The sequence below is a fragment of the Grammomys surdaster genome, unplaced genomic scaffold (genome assembly GCF_004785775.1).
Source record: "Grammomys surdaster isolate TR1022 unplaced genomic scaffold, NIH_TR_1.0 98, whole genome shotgun sequence".
In the NCBI taxonomy this organism is placed as follows: domain Eukaryota; kingdom Metazoa; phylum Chordata; class Mammalia; order Rodentia; family Muridae; genus Grammomys; species Grammomys surdaster.
In genome coordinates this window covers 10,201,100-10,209,166 of record NW_021604577.1, presented here as the reverse complement: position 1 = coordinate 10,209,166, position 8,067 = coordinate 10,201,100, and the positions used below count along the sequence as shown (strand labels likewise).

The following is an 8,067-nucleotide window of genomic DNA, read 5'->3' as shown; positions in this document are numbered from 1 at the left end:
CAGAAGTATGCCCCACTATTGTCATGGCAGAAGCATGGGAGCATGTGGGCAGACGTGGTTCTGGAGAGGCACTGAGAGTTATACATCTGGACCTGAAGGCAGCAAGAAGTAACTGTCACACTGGGCATGGCTCGAGCATCTGAGACCTTAAAGCCCGCCCCCAGTGATCACTTCCTCCAACAAGGCCACACCTACTCTAACAAGACCACTTCCTAATAGTGCCACTCCGTATGAGTCTACGGGAGCCACGTTTTTTTCAAACCACTACATACACTTATCTAAAAATCTCATTACATCTCATGTAAAATTTACAAATAGACACACTGGCAATATTTTGAGTTCAGACCAAAAAAAAAAAACATTTCAATAAACACTTAGGCAAGGAAAGGAGGTAAGTGTAAATAAATGCATACTAATACATACAAACAAGTAATATACTCTGTTAGTCATCAGGGAAACGTCTACAAAACCTTCAGAGGGAAAAAAACTATTTTGTAGTTTTCAGTATTCAGTCGAGCTGACGCTGATGTGTGAGGAAATAGACATTCTTTCTCAGGAATGCTTTCTCATGAAGTATAATGCTAAGGATCAAAAATCTAAAAGAGTGAGAAAATGAAAAGGTCAGGAATGTTGACAGGAGAGAATAAGCATGGCATGGTCTAATAATCCTCACCTTCCTAAAGTCATGTTAGTCTGCTGAAATAGCTTGTAAAGACCAGCATTCCCACAGGCATGTTTCTGCCTGTGAACTCCATCTCAGGCCTTTAACCTGTGTATGGCCACAGCATCCCAAGTCCTAAGTGTCCACATCAAGAGTCTGAGAAACACTGAAAGCAGAATTCCTTCCTAAATCATATGGTGGCCAAGAGAACTGATGACAAGTATTAATAAATTTTGTAACCCTATTTGTACTAACATCATTTTCTTCCACAAATATTAGCAAACCTAATTTCAACTCATTGTCATATACCTCCCTGTGTTATATAATGTGTAATGTTATTCTTTTGAAAATCCAAATATATTTATAATTGCAGAACATCTGAAAGGTTTCAAATGATAGCCTGTGGAATTTAACTAGATCACCTCACCCTAACAGATGATTTTCTCAAGTCTATTGAGTTCCTTCCATGTACATTTTTCTAATCTTTAACCAGTACTATTATACCAAACCTACTGAGATAATATCATTGATTTGGGGCTTTGGATACTTTAACATTAGAGAAATATCAGGTCAAATGCAAGAAACTATGAATTCATAATACAGCATATTTAAAGTACATTTGAAATTGACACACAAATATCTGCTGCCTATGTGTCCTTCTCTGTGTTTTACTGCTATGAACAGACACCATGATCAAGGTATCTCTTATTAGGACTACATTTAATTGGGCCTGGCTTACAGGTTCAGAGGTTCAGGCAGAAGAGTATGGCAGTATCAAAGCAGGCATGGTGCAGGAGTTGCTGAGAGTTCTACATTTTCATCTGAAGGCAGCTAAGTGAAAACAGACTCTTCCACACTGGGCAGAGCTTCAAAGCCCACCCTGACAGTGATGCACTTCGTCCAACAAGGCACACCCACCCCTACAAGGCCATGCCTCCTAATAGTGCCTCTTCCCGTGGGCCAAGCATATTCAAACCACCACACTGTGGTACAGTAGTTTTTTTAACCTTTGTTGCAATGGTGGGAATAATAAAATTATGCTTCCCTTACCTCTCTCAGCTCATTTACAAATGTGTAATTAAACCTTTCATCTCCACTTGCTATAGCAAAGTCTTTGTCTCTATATTTCTTAGTTTTGATTTGTTTATGCTCAGTTATAATATTGACATTGTAATTTTTTCTCTATTTTTTGAAACTGTTTTAAAACAACTTCTCAGCCAGAATACATCTGATTTCTTTGTCCTCCAGGCTTCACAGCTATAGGTAAATCCTATTTTATCTGTTGGAATTAAAACAAGCAATAGAAAAAATTAAGTTAGGAATAAGTAAGTCAATAGATATCTCTTCCAGCTAAGAGAAATCCATGGATCTCCCTTCTAAGACTATAATGGCTTTTCCAGGGTAGAGAAGAAAGCAACCATCTGTTATCTTTATGTTCTGCTGAGTTCCTGCGTCTCTTCTTCTCAAAGCTATCTCATAGGCAAATATGGCTGACAAGACAGCAGATTTCACATACACATTTGAGAAAGCAGAAAGGAGGGAAAAAACAGCAAGGGAATACACTCTTATCAGCAGGCAGACCCTAAAAACACTGTGAAGGCTCCCCACAGAGCTCACCACTTTGTCTCCTATTCAAACAATTACATGTATTCACATAGCCACAAGAGAAGCTTACTGCAATTTATCCAACAGCTAAGTAAGCAAAGGTACATGAACACATAGGACTTTGCTTGTTGGAAAAGGAAAATTAGGCTGGGTAACTAGAAGTGTGCTAGTGGTAAGAAACCAGACATTAATCATCGATAACATAGCATGAATCTCTCGATCTGACCCAGATTCATACAATACAGTAAGCTTGTCAAAATTACTCAAATACCCTTCCCAACAAATAAATGTAAGATACAATTGGGAGGTTGTAAGTAGCAGACATCTTTTTCAGATGTTCAGATGATAGCCATAACTAAGACCTCTGTGGGTGAAAGATCTATTGTCAATGGCCAGGAAGACTGCAAATGTTGCATATCATAACCACTGTTGTTTGGTTCTGTCTTCTCCTTGTAGGAATTCTGGATGTTCCTCCCAGCCCAGGGGCTCTGGCCAGCCTTGCTGAGGAAAGTGTCCTTCCCAAGCAGCAAGCAACCTCAGCCTTTCAGAGGGGCTTACTGCATCATCAGCTGAGTGTCTCAGCATGCTACCTCAGAAAAGGTTTTAAACATACAGTCAGTAAACAGCAAATCTCATAGGAAATACTCTCAGGCTCTTCAAATCAGACAGTGTTCCCTCCAGGAAAGGAGGAAGGTGGAGTCTAGAAAAATCTCCTCTCCTGTCTCATGTGATTTTGAAGATTTTTCTAAAGACCTAACACGTTATGAAGATATTCTAAAGACAAAACACACTTTTAAGCAGGCTATTCTGAAACTATACATACATGTATTTAAAAGTTATTTATTCTATCATTGTATCCCAAAACTATAAATTAACTATATATAACTATAAGTTAACTATATATAACTATAAATTATAAATACACAAATTAAGACGCAGCTGTAGAATCCTTAAAGGGATTCCATTTATGTTATAACAATAACAGTATTCGTCTTATGTCTCTGCAGAGTTACTCATTCTGGACATTTTATACAAATGGAATGATACTACATGAGTTATTTCACCCAGCACGTTTCAGAAATAGGCTAGCCTATCAGTTATGTCTTAAATATTGTTATTTTAAAATCTATTTCAAATAAAAGGATAATAAACATAAACAGATTTAAAAGAAACTTGCCTACAATAAATATAAAACTGTTAAAATCAAAATTTAGATTAAATTCACTGGAAAATGTCAAAAAATATTAATCTCTGACAATATAAGACAAAAGTGGTAATGTAGTAAATAAGTTTTATTGGTAAAAATAAAACCACAATAAAAAAATATAAAATCTATGTACTATTCCAAATGTTGGAACACAAACATGAGTTAACTATGCAACCCTCTCAAACTCTAACACATCAAGTAGGGAAGGACAAACATGCTTTCAGAGCTCTGAGGGGATGCTTTAAGCAGCAACATGCTTGCCTTGAAGTACAAGAGTCTGAGTTAAATCCCCAGAACCTACATTTAAAAAAAAAAAAAAATTGGGCAGTTAGTCTTGCTGGAGGCAGAGACAGCCAGATCTCAGAGCTCCAGGGCAATAAGAAATCTTGTGTTGGAAACAAAAAGGTGGGCACGTGGTTAAGGGATCTGGTGGGCTAGAGCAGCTCAGGCTGAAGAAAGCCAGGACAACTCCTCAGCGAGTCCAGGTTAGGATCAGACTCAGCTGAGGAGAGAATGAAGATGCTGCTGACTCAAGTGAGAAGAAAGCTAGAAAAGAAAACCCAAAATCTGAGACCTGAAGAAGCAACAGACGGAATGGAAGAGGCTGCTTCCTCCAGATCTAAAGCAAGTAAAAAAGAAAGGGCCTTCTTCAAGTGATACAGGTCCCCCTAAATCCAAGAAGGTCAAAAAGCAAGAGGAGGCACCTCAAGATGACACTGCTTCTAAAAGAAAAACCTCCAAGAAGAAAAGGAATCCCTTGAGAAGAGAACGCTTTCTACAAAAATCAAAGAAATAGAGACCGGGAGCCTTCTAAAGAAGAAGCCAATGTTCCTAAGCCCAAGAAAATGAAAATGAAAGGAAGCAAATGCAGACACCTGAGAGAAAAGTCGCAAGCTGAAGAAGGGATTCTCTCGTTCTGAATCAAACTCAAGTGTCAGTGAAGCTCCGGGTGAGGAAAGTGGTGGTGAGACAGAAAAGGAAGCTCCTGTGGAACAAAACAAAACGACCTTTCTCTAATTTTCCCGTATCTGAAGAGACTGTCAAGCTTCTCAAAGCTGGGGAGCAAGACAGAGCCCGTGTGCACAGTGGGAAAGTCGTAATTACCCAGGCTTGGACAGGAACGGGGAAGCCATTCTCCTTTGCCATCCCTTTAACTGAGAATCTGCAGGGTAGGCTACAAGATAGGAAGAGGAACCATGCTCCCGAGGTACGAGTTCTTGCACCTACAAGAGAATTAGCAAATCAAATGAGCAAAGACTTCAGGGACGTCACAAAACGCTATCTATGGCTTGTTTTTTATGGTAACACTCCTTCCAGGTCAAATCAAACAAATACAGAGTGGGGTTGATATCCTGGTCGGGATCTCGGGTCACATTAAAGACCACCTGCAGAACGACAAGCTAAACCTCATCCAACTCAAATACGTTGCCCTGGATGAAGCTGACTAGATGTTGGGTATGGCATACAGGAAAGATTCTGAAGACATCCCAAACATTGCTTCTCTCTGCAACTTGCTCTCATTGGTTGATTATCGTTACTAAGAAACACACGAAAGCTACATAGGAACAAGTAGAGTTGATAGATAAAAAAGACTCAGCAGCCAGAACTGTAGAGCACCTGACAATCAAGCATCGCTGGACTGAGAGAGCACGGAGTATTAGTGATGTGAAGCAAGTGTACAGTGGTCATCAAGGGTGCACTATCGTCTTCTGTGAAACCAAGAAAGAAGCCCAGGAGCCGTCACGGAATACGCTATAAAGTGGGATGCCCTGTCTTCCTCCAAGGAAAGCCGGGAGTTTGTTTTGATGTCCGCACTGAAGCAATTACTGTGGTCATGGGGCAACTGGAGATGGGAGAACCCCTGGAGGATACAGAGTTAGCAGAGGTTGTTGGCATGGCAACCATAGTGCTTTCAGAGGACAGTAGAGTGGAAACAGGAACTTCACCGGACTGGGGCAGCAGCAAGCAGGAAATACAAACTTCATAGAACAGCAACCAGAGGAGGAAAAAAAAAAAGTAACAGTCCCCCAAACAAAGGCCAGTATAGTGTGTAATTTTAAAAAATTACACCTTTTCTCCGATTAGGTGCTGGCATCAGCGGTCTCGCCCAGTCCCCACAGCTAGCTCCAAGTGGCTGTCTGGCCCTAGTTCCTGAGGCTGGCTTGCTAAGCTGATCAAACCAGTTTTTCCTGAAAACACTTAGAGCTACCATTCATGTTCCTCAGGCCATCCACCCCTGTGGCTTATCTACAGAACGCCATCATGGCTCCAGTCTCCTCAGCCCACCTTAGCTCGGCGAAAGGAACACACTAGAGACTTTTATATTTATACCAGCCAGATTTGTATCAGTAAATCGCCAACACCAATATTCCCGTGCAAAGAATACACAACTCAGTTACTATATTTATAAGCTGCACAGCTAAATTGGGCAGATATAGAACTACACTACTCTATTCCCCAGCTATGAAATCCCTAGCTACTTGAGGCTCCTCCAGGCCAGATGGGTCTGCTCCATCTTCCACCTCTTCCTCCATCTCCTTCTTCTCTTCTTCCTTCCTCTCTCCCTTCTCTCACACTACCAGCCCGGCCTTTCCCTTCCACTGCCCAATCACAAGCTCTAGCCTTTATTTGACCAGTTAAATTGGGCAGCAGGTACACATGGAATCACCTGAGTATGTGATCCGCTCCTGGGGCCAGGATCAGCATCAAAATACAAACAGCACCGAGGCAATCCACAGCAGGCCAAAATCTGAGTTTTAGTGAAGCATTTGGTTGGTGTGTAGAGACAGGAAGGAACTGTTCACACTATGAACCCCAATGCCCTTCCTCACTGTCGAAGGCCCCAGTGTTTCCTTCCTTTTTAATCACGTGCTCAGCCCCCATTCCTTTCAGAGAGATGGGCTTCTGAACTGTCCTATCTAACCGTTGTCAAGTGTCTTCGTTTTGAAAAGATAGGAATTCGTCGAGTCTTTAATCCAATGTTCTGTCCTAGATTTACAAAATAAAACAAAGCACTACCTGCCTAACATCGTATGTCGATCTCGCAAGTTCATCGAGGTGTGTGTGTGGGTGTGGGTGTGTGTGTGTGTGTGTATTGGGGCATGAGGCCAGAACCTCACACATGCTGAGTATGCATGTGCCTCACAAAAAAATTCCATCTCTAGTCTCTAAAAGCATCTCTTACTCATATCCTCCAAAGAAAGTCCCTAAGTGATGCCTTAATCTCTGGAGGACCACATGAGTGGGATCTTTTTATCCCCCCCCTTATACTCGGTATTCCTTGGCCTCCTGAACGTCTCACAAATAATTGTTCCTGTCTGTATGTGTCTGCTTAGGTTGATACTGAGCAACGATTTTCAAAAGCCAGTTTGTGCCAGGCTCTGAGGGTAGAGGAAGGAACACAACAGTATAGATTCTTTCCATACTGTCTCCCCATACTTTCAGTTTCTCATTAGATGACTGGTGTTCCAGAGCATTTTCCACAGACAGTGTATATAGACGTACATTTTCATCAGAGCCAGTGTCTTTTAAGTTCAGTCCCACATGTCTGAAATCTCTAGATTTTTCCCATCGTTAATGAGACTGGATACATGGTATTTAAATGCTCGTGCCCTACTTTTGGAAGATTGATTTATCAAGAGGTAGTAATTAAGGGAAGACGGGGACTCAGTTAGCATTGCTGAAGAATGTTTCAAAAAAAAAAGCCACAAAGACGCTCTTCATCTTCACGAGTGAGGAGGGAGGAAGCATGTTTTGAATGATGATGACGTCAAAGATCATTGCTCTTCAGTGGGCTATATCTCCTTGTGGTCAGTCGGGGAGGGGGAGGATTTCAAGGGTCAGAATGAACAATTTTGTTTCTCGGTGGCCTAGATCTTAAGACACAGCGTAAGATCTAATTCTTTTAGGCTGTTTCTCCACTGAAAATTATTCGCCACTCAATGAATTCTAAGTCAAGCCGTGCCGTTTCGAGCCATTGCTTTGAGGAAACTAGAGAGCTCAGAACAGCACCTAGCCCAGGAGTAACTGCCAGAGTTCTCAGATGTCCTTTCTCTGGGGAATGTCCCACCTACTAGATGCCTTGCTAGAGATTATGTACAGGGAGTCTTAGAACAGGCTCAGAAGGAAAATCAGAATCACACACTCCATCATTCTTTTACCCAATTGTTAGATCAACTGAGATCGTCAGGCTTATTCTCTGGTGTTAGTGTGATCTTTTCCTGCTAACTGTCCTTCTAGAACACATGGCAAAAGAGCCCTGAACAGCAAATCAGCTCCTGGTGGTTGAGGCAGTGTCCTTTTTTCCAATTAGATTCAGGTTTTCCCTTGAACTCTGGCCAGATGGTTGTTGATGGAGGTCTAGCAGGCCTGAGTGAGGTTTCTTCTGGATCCCAGAATCTAAACAATATTTATACATAGAATTTGGACATTATTTGGTTTAAATGGATTTATTGTGAAATGTTATCTTTACTATTTTCTACAGAAAAAAAAAATACTTTCCAGTTTATCAAATAACTCAGGAAATTTGAAATATAACCCATGTTTATGGTCAAGCTGTCTATGTAGTTGTTACTCTACAGTTGCACCTGAAATG

At 41.1% G+C, this 8,067-nt stretch overlaps 1 pseudogene; it reads left to right on the top strand.

Moving 5' to 3' along the window:
* Nucleotides 1-3,986: 3,986 nt before the first annotated feature.
* Nucleotides 3,987-5,231, top strand: LOC114633399 (annotated as a pseudogene).
* Nucleotides 5,232-8,067: the final 2,836 nt, after the last annotated feature.